This window comes from Hyaena hyaena, unplaced genomic scaffold (genome assembly GCF_003009895.1).
Source record: "Hyaena hyaena isolate Hyena2069 unplaced genomic scaffold, ASM300989v1 scaffold_856, whole genome shotgun sequence".
NCBI lineage: Eukaryota > Metazoa > Chordata > Mammalia > Carnivora > Hyaenidae > Hyaena > Hyaena hyaena.
In genome coordinates this window covers 41,279-54,035 of record NW_024081491.1, presented here as the reverse complement: position 1 = coordinate 54,035, position 12,757 = coordinate 41,279, and the positions used below count along the sequence as shown (strand labels likewise).

At 51.8% G+C, this 12,757-nt stretch overlaps 1 protein-coding gene across 1 annotated transcript in view; it reads right to left on the bottom strand.

Moving 5' to 3' along the window:
• Positions 1 to 9,750, bottom strand: part of MAP3K14 (mitogen-activated protein kinase kinase kinase 14) — a 45,235-nt gene extending 35,485 nt beyond the window's left edge. Inside the window, exon 1 of the mRNA XM_039220043.1 lies at positions 9,685 to 9,750. The gene's annotated coding sequence lies outside the window, so the exon portion shown is untranslated. The remainder of the gene's footprint in view (positions 1 to 9,684) is intronic.
• Positions 9,751 to 12,757: the final 3,007 nt, after the last annotated feature.

The following is a 12,757-nucleotide window of genomic DNA, read 5'->3' as shown; positions in this document are numbered from 1 at the left end:
AGGGGAGTAGTACTGAAGGGGGGAAAAAAACCCAACCACATGCATGCCTCATTTTATACACTAAATCGGCAAGGAATTTTTAACGTATGTTACGTAAAAAAACCTCAAGTGTGTTTTGCGAGGTATTTTGTGTATTTAAACTTTTGATTCAGCGGGGCTGCAGGGTATACCATTTGGTCATGATCAATTTCCAAAGATTACAGAACCATCAACTGCCCCTGACATCAGAATCATACCAAACACAATCGGCTTTCTTCTGATGAGTCAAAATGCACTTCTGGGTCTTGCCAAGCCTTGAGGTCATCATCATAAGCAACATTTGGTTGTGGAAAACAGATCTTCTTATTTAACCTTTTGAATTGGATTCTGAGCAAGGAGCAATTCCCTGGGCTATGGTTAATCCCACTGAAATACAGCCACTCCCCTCCTCTCTGGGTTTGTAACTCTGGTTTTCCCAGGTGGGACTGGCATCGAGCAGGGTCCACCTGTATTCAGAGTGGACAGAGAAAGACAGGCTCAGCCTCCCTATAAGGGAGGAGGCTCCAAGTTCGTTGTAGTCACTGGTGCCTGGTTTTGAAATTGAGGAACTAGTTTGAGGAACTTTAGAATAAACAAGAAACCCAAACAACTCGGCTTTCCACAGAAGACTTCCAACGCACGGGGGTAAATGGAAGGAAGCATGGTGGCCCTGGAACCCTGCCCATGGCGTCATTTCAGACGCCGCCATACCGTATCCTTTGGCAGACTGGCCTGAGTGACAACTTGAGGATGCAAGCAGCAAAGGCGACTTTGACCTGTCCCTTTATAATACAGGGTCACATTCTTGCCCTCCTCCAGGAAAGGAAGAAAGGCTTGAGACCTGTGTACAACAGGGAATATTCCAGAGGCTCTCAGAGTAATCACTGGTAAAGGAGGGGAAACCATGAATAGGCTGTGGCTCTCTCAGCCTCCTTGAGGCCATCAGAGCCTAGAAGGAGGAATATGGATACTATTCTTGTGCTTTCACTTGACCAGATACTTAGCCAGTGGTTCCCATTCTCCAGGTGCTATGCTGGCCAACAGATGCCACTGGGACCAAGACAGACAAGGTCCCCGCCCTCATGAGGCTTTCGCTGCTGTAACCCTGGAAAGGCTTTTCTGGAATGCTGAACTTGGTTATTAAGAAGCACTACCATGGGTCAGGCTTTGAATCATTTGCCTCCGAACCTGTATCAGAGTGGCCCCAAGCACTGGGACAAGCACTGGGACAATAATGGGACTTGTCACTGTGTCACCGCCTTCTCTATTCCAGCCTGGAAGCTGGGATAAGTCAGCCACCTCTTTAGCAGTTGGCTATCTTTTGTCCGCTTCTGCTCTGAACCATGTGCAAGCACACGTTTCTCCTGACTGCTTTTGCCTCTGCAACTGTGCTCCTTTCCCCCCAGAGTGCTGAGGTCTCCAGATTGTTCTTAAGCTCCTTCTCCAAGCCGACAAGTGGTACCAGAGCCCAAGATGAGAAATGCTGTAGGGTGTTCCCATCCAGACACCTGCAGAATGGGAGGCGGTGCTCCTCGTCTCCCAGGGGCTGTGGGTGTGACAGTGGCAGGCGCCGCTGGACAAGGAGGGCCGCCGGGCCGCCATGCCTTCCTGGCTCCTCTCCAGCCTCCACAGTCATGGTTCATGACTTAGCGCCTGCAATGCCTGTCTCCTCCCACCCCCTCCCCACCACAGTGAGCCCCTCAAGGGCAGCACCTCCTACCTCCACTATCTTCTAACCTCCTTTCCATATTCTAGCACCTGCCAGAGCCTACAACTGTGACATTCTTGGCAAGCACTCACCGAGAGGGTGACTGAGACACTCCTGAAGAATAACCTGGTGCCTCGGCTCCAAGGGCCTGGCTGGCCTGGTGTCTGAGTGTCCAGACTGGCCATTCATTCGGTGAGCGGGAAGTGACAGAGCCAGCTTCCTGTACCAGGGGTCAGAGCATGGTGCCTATATTCTTTCTTCTCTTTTCATTTTTTTAATGTTTATTTATTTTTGAGAGAGACAGAGCATGAGCAGGGGAGGGGCTGAGAGGGAGACACAGAATCCGAAGCAGGCTCCAGGCTGTCAGTGCAGAGCCCGACGTGGGGCTCGAACCCACCAACTGTGATAATCATGACCTGAGCCGAAGTCGGATGCTTAACTGACTGAGCCACCCAGGCGACCGCGCATGGTGTCTGTTTCAGACTATATTGGGGCACAAAAAGGTGTCAAGCAAGCTGGTCCCTGAGCCACGCTTGGACCCTTTGCTAAATGCTGACCTTGAGACCCAGTGATTTCCAATTCTTTGAGAAGGTAACCCTTCTGAACTGGCCGGTATCCCTCTGGGCTCCGATGTGTACATATATGTTCACTGGGAGGTAGTACCTACACAAGCCTCTGTCTGTTACATTTCTCTCTGTAAAGCTACTCCTGCCTCTCAAACTACGGCATCTGCCAGCTGGGACTACTGAGCATGGGCTCAAGGAGCCTTGTTCATCCAACTCACTTCTTGGGCCAAAGGAGTCCATTTCTAATCTTCATTGGTAATGACACCCTCATTTGAGGTTGGCTAAGTCCCCTTTTCCTCCCAACCTCCCTTGTCATCCCTGATATTGACCAGCAGACCTAGGAGTACTGGCAAATTCGAACCCAGTAAAAGGAAATGTCAACGAGAGCAGCCAGTGGGTGGTTAATTGCAGGCTCTTTGCACTTACGGGGGCCACCATGCAGATCTGACATCACACTCTGCCCACGAGGAAGAGCGTCTTTGCTGAGAGTCACCGAATGCCTCCAGTTGGCATCCAACTGCTCTGGCTTTCCCGGCCACCTGGCGTGCCATGGGCATCACGTCTCTTCTTTACAGAGGAAAGATACAGAAGAGCTTCCTGGTGCCCAATGGCTTTGTACCCTCGCAATCCATCCTTAATAGTAACTGAACACCCACTTTGGGTAAGATTACTGCTTGGGGAGGTAGGAAGGTGCCCTAAAGGTGCAAGCAACCTTTGAGACTTCCGGGTAACCCTGCCCAGACTTGTATTTTTATCAACCTTGACCTCCTTTTGGTTACACAAACTTCATGGTATAAGAGAGTATCAAATGAATAGCTTTCTGTTGACTTTTTCTCAGACCCGCAGCTGCTGTTCTGCCTCCACCCTCCACCCTTCCCAGGTCTGGCAGAGCTTGCAGAAAGTCAAGGCAGGGGAATAAAGGAGGAACTAGTGAAAAAGCACAATTCCTACCCCGGGAACAGTTCCTCTGGTCCATGCAGCAGCACCGCGCGATGCGAAAAGAGCTTGGATTTTAGTTCAGATACTGTGTGGCCTTAGGCAACTATGCTTCCTTGGGCCACTGCTGCCTCTTTTGTAAAACGGGCAAGAATGTGGGGCGCCTGGGTGGCTCAGTCGGCTCAGTGTCCAACTCTCGGTTTCGGCTCGGGTCATGATCTCCCGGTTCGTGGGTTTGAGCCCCGCATCAGGCTCTGCGTTGACATCATGGAGCCTGCTTGGAGATCTCTCTCTGCCCCTCCTCCAGTTGCTTGCTCTCTCTCTCTCTCTCTCAATAAATAAATAAAAATTAAAAACTTTAAATAAAGAAAAATAGGGGAGAATGTATATGATAATGATCATTTCTAGGCTGTAATTCTAATCGCTCTTTCTTGACACAGTGGTTAAGGCCTAAAGGTCACTTAGCCATGTCTGCCTGAAATGATGGTTGGCTGGTTACGAATGACAGGGTGTGCCTATGGGGCTGAGGCGGAGTCTGTGACCATGTGTAAGGTGATGCTAGTTACCCCCCCCTCCCCCCGCCGAAGGCTTCAATAAAGTCAAGCCCACTCTACGGCTGACCCTGGACACTGCCTAAGATGTCCCTGATCAGCAGACAAGCTCAACACCAACCACACTGGTCTAGAAAAGACATTCTGAACAAACTTTGTCTTGATGGGCACTTGGTCATGGCCTTGGTGGTAAGAGGGTGAGCAGAAGCCATCGTGACCCGAAACTGGATGGCAGGGATGCCTCAGAACTTTCCTCTGCTCCTTCTTTCTAAGTCCAAACGCCCGCCCTGGAAGTATAGATAACTGGAGTGGTGGGGGGTGGGGGTGGGGGCTTGGAATGACAGTTTTCTGAAGCCCAGGGCTGAATCTAGCCTTCTCAGTCACCGCAGCTTTTTGGAGCCTTCCAACTCAGGGGGTACAAAGAGAGGCAGGTAGAAAAGGGTTCCCTGAGAGGTCTTTCACACCAAAGTACAGTTTGCATCTCTCTGCTCTTTGCCAAGGGGTTTCCCAGCTCCCTGGAGCCGAAGCTCCCCTCCCACTTGTTTGCTGACTGTCACTGGAAACGGGCCATTTTCCACCCTCAAGGTGGCCGGACTCAGGAGTGCAGTGACACCACTGATCTGGGCTCTGTGCCTTGTCCACGTGACCCACGCCCCCCTCCCCCCCAGCCTGAGAGTCCATCCATCCATTGGCTGGCAAGCAGGGGTTTGCCTCCAAAGCCCTGCTGCTGAAATGAAAGTGATTTTTGGCAGAGAGCTGCCTCTTCTTCTTTTTTAAAGTGCACTTATTTCTTTTCAGTAATCTCTACACCCAAGATGGGCTCGAACTCACGACCCCAAGATCGAGAGCCGCACGCTCTTCTGACTGGGCCCGTGAGGTGCCCCATGGCAGAGGGCTTCCTGACAAGGTCTGCTCAAGACTTCCTCTGTGTCTGTGCTGGGGACTAAGTCGCCTGTCACCTACACCTCTGCACGGGTGACTCACCTTCTAGAGAAAGTGCTCTGCTCACCTAAGCAAAGCTGCCTGGAAAATGACTAAGGCACCTATCAAACTCACTCTGTGGGGCCAACCAGTTAGTGAGCCGGGTCCAGACGCTTTGCCTCTCACCTCCGGCCTGAAGTTAAGTGTGGAGCTGCCGCTCCGCGCCTGCTGGTTTCATTTTCATCTGAACTGAGCTCCACATGAGGCTTGACATCCGGTGATCTATTTTTTCTAAAAACTAGGTTCACTTTAGAAATGACTCTGGTCATGAAGACAGCTTCCCCAAGAGAAAACAAAATGTTACTTAAAGGGAACGTCAGGCTGGTGGGAGCCTATATTTCTGTTCTGTATCAAGAGGAGGGAAAAGAATTTAACATGTAACGTGAAACGTTTTCCCCCCTGGGTGATTTATCATTTTTTAAATATTTACTTATTTTAGGGAGAGAGAGCACAAACAGGGGAGGAGAAAGGAGAGAAAGGGAGAGGGAGAGGGAGAGGGAGAGAGGGAGAGAGGGAGAGAGAGAGACCCAAGCAGGCTCTGAGATGTCAGCACAGAGCCGGACATGGGGCTCGATCTCTCCAACCATGAGATCATGACATGAGCCGAAACCAAGAGTTGGACGCTTGACCGACTGAGCCACCCCAGGCGCCGTCTTCCTTGGGTGATTGAAAGGAAAAGTTGCGAGTCCCTGACTGCAGATCCGGGAGCCCCAGACATGGAAGGAGCGATAAGCTGACAAAGGCATACTTATGAGAGGAAAGGATGGCGAGCTGGGGGTGTCACACAGTGGTGAGAACCTTACCCCGCAGAACCAAAATTTCCATTTGGGTCCCTTAGGCAAAGAACAAGTCCTTGTCAACTTATACTCTATTCCGTATTTTCCTATTTTTCATCTCCAGAGTTAAGGCTGGGACCCATGCACCACACGGAGGACACAAGGGGGTCCTAGAAAGAGAGGCCCAGCCCTGCTTCCGGCTAAGAGTCCTGAGGGGGTCAAAGGGGGCCTAGGTCTAGGATCACCCACTCTGATGGAGCAGAGCCCGGGCCTCCGCAGGCTCCTCTGGAGGGTGGTGAGGACAGCATTAACCCCGAGGTCCCACAGAGAAAATGACTCTGCTCTGTCAGGCAGTCTAACCCTTCCTGACATCATCTTCCAGAAAAAAAGGCAACTACTACTCCTGCTATTACTACGACTACTTCTACTACTTCTGCTACTACCACCACCACCACCAGCATTTACAGCCATCATGTTCTGTGGCTTATTATGTGCCAGGCACGGAGCTCAGCACTTTACATATATGCTCTCATTTTCTACTTGAAACAACCCCATGGAGTATTTCTGATCCCATTTATAGATGAGGCGCCCAATGCTTAGAGAAGCGAAGTGATTTGCCTGAGTCACACGGGCAGACGGTGGCAGACCTGGACCTGACCCAGGGCTGTCTGACTTGACAGCCTCACCCCCTCCCCCACATCTGACATTGGAGACACCACAGACTTGCTCTATTGCTCCGGCCAAACCACCTGACCACTCGGCCTTGATTTCTGCATCTGTAGAATGAAGACTCGTCCAGAGAATGTGCTATTCACCTTCCAGCTTTTTAGTACTAAGTAATTACGAAAGCCAATCGATCAATGTTAACAACACTTACTACTATTAATACTTGTTAGCATAAATAGATACATAAAGCAGCTACCTCGGTTTAGTCACATTCAAAATTGGCATGTTTCGGGGGGGACCCAATTCATCCCTTCATGGGTAAGTTAGTAGAAAAAGCAGTGAACTAGATGGGAAGAAATGCGGGTTTAGCTTCTGGGCAGGACCATTCTCTCCTGAGTAATCAAGTGTGTTTTCTTTCTCCTTACCAGGCTTCCCTTTCCTGCTCTTTGGCCTTGCCTTTCTTTATAAAGTATAAGTATAAAAAAAGTATAAAAAAAGGCTACAACGTACCATGATTCTCGATGCCATATAATTTTAAGGGATTTATATCAGGAGGTTAAGCGATAAAAGGCCATAAACTAGCAAGCCGGGAAGGAGGATCCTTTCAACCAGAACACAAAGAAGGGCACACAGGCCACAGAAGGGAAAATGGCTTTTCTCCGTAGTGTCACACAGGTACATGAGACAAGCCTGGAAAGAACGCCCATCCGCCCAGCAACTTCAATGTCTCACTCAGCTCGACTGAAATGCACTAGTACACAATCTGCCCTATGTTTAGCCTTCTATTTCTAATCTACTGCTTTCAACATTTCAGTCAGCGTCACCAAGTAAATGCATAAGCCTTCACACGTGCATCCCTTCTAAGGCTCGTCCCCCCCCTCCCCCACCCCAGGAGGAGGCCCAGCCTCCACTCCTTTCCCTCTGCACCTTGGTGTGCAGAGGCCAGGGGGCCTGGCTTATTCTTAGAGTTCCCCAAAGCTGCTGACATGGAATTGTCTCCCTTCCCGCCAACTTCACACCGGTGCCATCAAAAGTGCCCATAATGCTCAGATGTTTCCAGTTTAACTGAAATACTAAAATGGGGCAAACAGGAAGCATTAGACACAACTGCGGTAGTGACTTATTAATCACGAAAGCAGAATTTTAGTTGCATGTTAACCTTTTGCCAGGAAAAAAAAAAAACAGCTCTGAGATGATGGAAGCCCTGGGTGCAAACATGCTGCCTGTGTGAGTATCAAGCCGACGTCTACTTTTCATGTAGGACTGAGTTTGGTCCCACGATTTCCTAACTATCCTCTCAGAAAGCACATGTGTCAAGCCAACTGATGTGAATCTGTCGCTCTTCAGCAAGACTGGCAGACCTGTTAGGAAAGCTCATGTGCTGTGCACGGAGACAGGAAAAAAAATAGGAAATTAAAAGTGACTTCAGAGACCAAAGTTCCAGAAGCTTCTTAGGAGGGGGCCAACAATGAAGAAAACAATGCTGTATGGAGCTATGTCTTTCCTCACTCTACGGATCTCTTGCCAGACCTTGGCCAGGATGAACTGTTATCATGAACCAAAAAAAAAAAATCACAAGTTGCCCGGAGTCGGACAACCAATCAGGACAAGCTTGCTTCTCAACATTAAATGATATATAAACACTCCAAGCGGATCACAAAGGAGTCAGTGTTCAACAGGAGAACCAAAATGAGGAACCAAACCTCCATCTGTTGAGGCGGAACGGCCAACCAGACATTTTTGTTTAATAGATGAAGGCTCATTTGGCAGGGCCTCTGTCTGTGGTGCTGCTCTCACAAACCCTAACAGACAATACGAGGGGCAAAAAAGCCCCTTTAGAACTGCTCCTTATAATCTGAAGACAGTCAGAAGATGATCTAAAGGCTGGCAGCTTGCTGCTGTCTGATTTTACAAAAGCGTTGGAACATACCACCTGGATGCATATTTCTAAAATAAAAGAAACTATTACTTTTATTTTGAGACCTTCTGAGAAGTTCACCACACCCTTCAGGATAAATGAGGATGTCTTCAAGGTGTCAGAGAGAGGTCTGGCATCACTGCACCCAAGGAACTGACTTTGACATCACTTAAAAAAACACCAAGAGTAAATCCGAATACATGGTAAGTGAGCCAAGCACCTGTCCTCTCATGGCAAGAGCATAAATACCCCACCAAGCTTCTCCCTTCTTCCTGCAACCAAGTCCCATAATGTGGTCCTGGTCCAGGGGAAGGAACCTGGGTAAGACTCCAGTGGCCCGGGCTCCTCACTCTGAGTCCTGGCTAGAAGCACTGGGCAAAATATATACTACCTACCCACCCCCCACCCGCCCCAGGTGCCTCACCTATAAAACAGGACAATACTGTCTATGTCTTCGGGCAGATGTCTGAAGGAAAAAGGAGGTTACAGGTATGAAGATACTCAGTAAAAAACACATCAGTAATGTTAAGATACTATCTCCCTCTAATCTTTCAGAGACCATGTTTCTAGTCAAGGGGTTTTCAACATTTTTCCTGGAATGAACTTCAGACTGCTCTTTTGTCGCGGGCCCCACTTCTCATCATTGAACTTCGTTCGCGTAGCCTCCTTAAGTCACTGGTGTTCACCGCCTCCAGTTAACAAAAATAATCCTGCCACTTCTACTACTGATTTCTGTGCCTTTCCTCCGCTCATTCTCTGCTCCCCACACGACTTCCCCAGTACACCAGCCAAGACCGAAAGCAACATTTTTAACTCTAATTAGGAGGGAAGCACTTCTCAAGTTGCCCAGCACCAAGGGGGCTCCTGGGCAGGTGAGACTGCCCTGTACAAGTGGCCTTTCTGCCTGGTGCCCGGTGGGCTTCCAAGATGGTAATGTTATACCGGTCCCGGATGAAGTCCTGAGCGTAGCGGACAAAAGAATTACGGAAGGGTCAGGGTGAGAAAGGATGTTGAGAATGGCCAGCACTGCCCCACAGGGTGCCAAGGGCAGGCTCTGCTCCCTTCTCATTGCCTCGGGGTGTGACCGGAGAACTTCCCAAGGGAAGGCCGAGGGTTTCACTGCCAGAGCAGGTGGGTGGACGCGCAGACCCGACGCGCTAATGCATCCGCCACCTTCCGTCCCGAGCCGAGGCGAACCCTCACCCTGGGGGCACCCCAGGAGGGGCGGGCTTGGCGGCAGGGGAGGCTGAGCGCCGGGGAATGGGGGTGTCGGGGAAAGGGAAGCAGGGCGCCCCTACGCGCGCTCTCGGCGCGCGTGCGGCCTGCGGGGGTGCGAGACGAGCGCGGCGTGCGACCGTGGCCCCGGCAGCGTGGTGCGAAGCGAGCGCCGGCGGCCGGCAGTCACGGGCCCGCGCGCGAGTGGATCGGACCGTCAGCGTCACGGACCCCCACCATTCCGGGCGGCGGGCCAAGTCGCGGCCCGGACCCGGGCTGTGGGGCGACTCTTCCCCGCCGTTCTTTCGGCGCCCCGCTCGGGGTCCCGGGATCCCGTCCAGTCACCTACCGGCTGAGCGCCGATCTCCCCAACCAGCGAGTGTCGCGCTCCCCTCGCCCGCGATCTCCCGCCGCCGGCCGCCGACCGCTGTGCTCCGGGCCCACGGTCGCCCCGCCCCGGCCTCGGGCCCCGCCCCCCGCCACCGCCTCGGGTCCCTCCCACCCCCCCTCGCCGCCTTCCAGGCCGCCCCCGGGGCCACGCCTCCCCCGGCGGCTGCAGATTTGCCCTGCCTCGCGTCTCCTTGCTTTGGCCGCACCTCCGCCCTTGGCCCCGCCCACTCCTCCAGTCTAACCAATGAGATGTGCTGTCCCGTCCTACAACCTCTAGAAACGATTGGCTAACAGGGCCTCGTTTCCAGAAATGGGCAGTATTTCCGGACAGTGTTTATAGAGCCGAGATTGCTAGGCGGACAGATTGACAGAAGGCGGAGGCGGCCGGGGTGTTGGTGCAACCACACATGCGCGCTAGGCTTCTGGCAGTCTTTTTTACGGGTTGCGTGCTTCTGGAGGTTACGGGAAGGAAGGGCGAGTGTACGCATGCGTGGGCCCCTTGGCCTCCGACTAAGGTTACCTTGGAGACGGCGAGGCGCTCTTGCTCCTGGGTCGGGTTCTGCTTCCTCTTTACAATTAGCCTTGGTGTGTGTGGGGGGGTGCAGGTGGGGGGGGGCACGGAGGGGAGTAGAAACACTCTTATTGAGCACTTACTGTGTGCCCAGCGCTGTAGAATCCCCGAGGACTAGTAAGACAGGTTCTTGTGCCTTTTAGAAGCTTGGGGAGCCTGGGTCCTACATGGGTCAGACCTGAGTTTAGTTAAAACCCAGGTCTGATGAGAGCTTCCAGATGCAGTGGTGCAAACCCTTTGTACAGCCAGAGATGCAGCGTGGTGAGAGCTTGGCGCCAAGCATCTCCCCGCTGGGTTTACAGGTTGCAGAGCCAGAGAGAAGACTGGAACTTTACCCGTGTGAGAAAAGCATATGCTCCCAGGTGTCAACGGTGCCTCTTTCTGAATGGGGAGTGGAGAGTGGTTAGGGAGGTAGGGGTACTTTTTTATTTTCTAAATTTTGCCTCTCTTTATTTTCCAGTGTTTCCACGGCGAGCTTGTATTTTATTTGTGGTTAAAAAATTACAAACTTAAGAAAAAAGTTTGCAAAATAAAAGATACACCCCGGTCTGGGCACCCCACATCCTTGGCCGGTCCCCAGCAGGCAAGTTGGGTTGCTGGCTCCCGTGGTGGGGGGTAGGCAGGGCCGGTCCAAGGTTGTCTTGGGAAGTAAGGAACATTCCATCTCTGGAAGTGTTAGAGCAAAGATCTGCTTGGGAGCTGTCGTTTTCAGACAGTCTGTGGTAGCTCCAAGCCTATTTTTGGAGATCTGTGTCGTTGGGGGTAGGGAAGGCCATGTATTTAGCCAGGGGTCGAAAACTCACAACCTAAGGGCCTCACCCACTCACTCAGGCCACAGATATGTTTTGTTTGGCTGACGGAATGTTTTTTTTTTTATTTAAATGCCTTAGAGCAGAGCCTGCAGTTCCTCACAGCCTCTGCCTGTGCTGCCTTACACGCGGCCACTTAGCTTACATCATCCGTCTGGCCCCTGAACATTTGAAATTGTGGTCCTCAGTAGTGTCCATGCTTTGGAGCTGGGCAGCGTCTGGTATCTAACTGGTTCGGCCACTGACCAGCTTGGGAGATGCGGGCAAGAGAGAGGCCCCAGGGAGAGCGGGGCCCTAAAATTCCTTCCAACACCAGGGTTTTTCATTTCAGTCACCCTGGGAGAGGCGGAGCTTGGCCAGAGGGTGGTTTACAGGTTGGTATCTTGCCTCTCCCATCACCTGCGTGCCTCTGGGCACACTGCTTCTCTGGAAAACGTGGGCACAGGCCCAGAGTCTGCAGACACTCCCTGGCTTTAGGACACCCAGTGCCCACGCACTTTGCCCAGCTTCCCTTGACCCTTCTTTGGTTTGGGGTCGTGTACCTGGGTGTAACTGCCCACCCGGTTGAGATGATCTGTCTTTAAATCTACCCACTAGCGCTAGCCTGCATTAGAGGGAGTGTGGAGCTGCAACTCCCAAAAAGGAAATGCATATCAGGTTGCAGTGGGGGAACGACCGCTACAGACCAGTGAGGAAGGCATTTGGGACACGCAGGGCTCTGTGGCTTCAGCTGCCTCTCTCAGGCCTTTCCAAGCCCCGCCGCCGCCGTCAGGGGTGAAGCAAACGACAACACAGTACGCACTCCAAGGGAGTGCCGCGTAGTCTCTGAGCCCTAAGATGCCTGCACCTCCTGGAAGGAGAGCTTCGGGGCAAAATTATTTCCTCCCAGCCCAGCCAGTTAAGTCACAACAACCTGGAAAGCCTCCTAGCCTTGAGTCACTTGGGCAGCCCCGGCTCTGCTTTAAATAAAAGATATAGACGTTTATGGGGTGACTCACACCTGGAGCAGAGCGCCAGGGTCTCTGCACTCAAAGATTTCCACATCCTGCCCCGAAGGTTCAGGTCTGGAAAAGGGGTAAACTGTGCTCTTCCGAAAAGAAGAGTGACTCCTGTGTTTTAAGACTTTGCAAAGATGTTACCAGCCACTTCTAAGTGCCGTGTGTGTGTGTGCATGTGTGTGTGACCTCCATGAATAGTCACTCCAGCATGGGCTTTCTCCACCTGGCACTATTGATGTTTGGGCTTGGGTTGGATAACTTTGTTGTGGAGGGCTGTTATGCGCGCTGTAGGATGTTAAGGAGCACCTCTGTTCACTAGCTGCTGGTAACACCACCCCACTGCACCCAGTTGTGACAACAAAAAATGTCTCCAGACATTGCCAGATGTCCCCAAGGAAGCAAAATTGCCCCCCCAGTTGAGAACACTTACAGTCTAACCCCATAGAGTAGGTACTATTATCATCATCCCCATTTCACAGATGAGCAAACTGAGGCTCAGAGAGAAGCGACTTGTCCAAGGTCCCTTCTCTGTAACAGAAGAGCTGGGATTCAAACCAGGTGTGGCCCCAAGGCCCCTGTCCCCCTGCACACAGGATTCTGCAAAAAGCCTTTGGGCTTCAAGGAGTGATGTGCCCAGCAGTTCTAGAAGAGTGA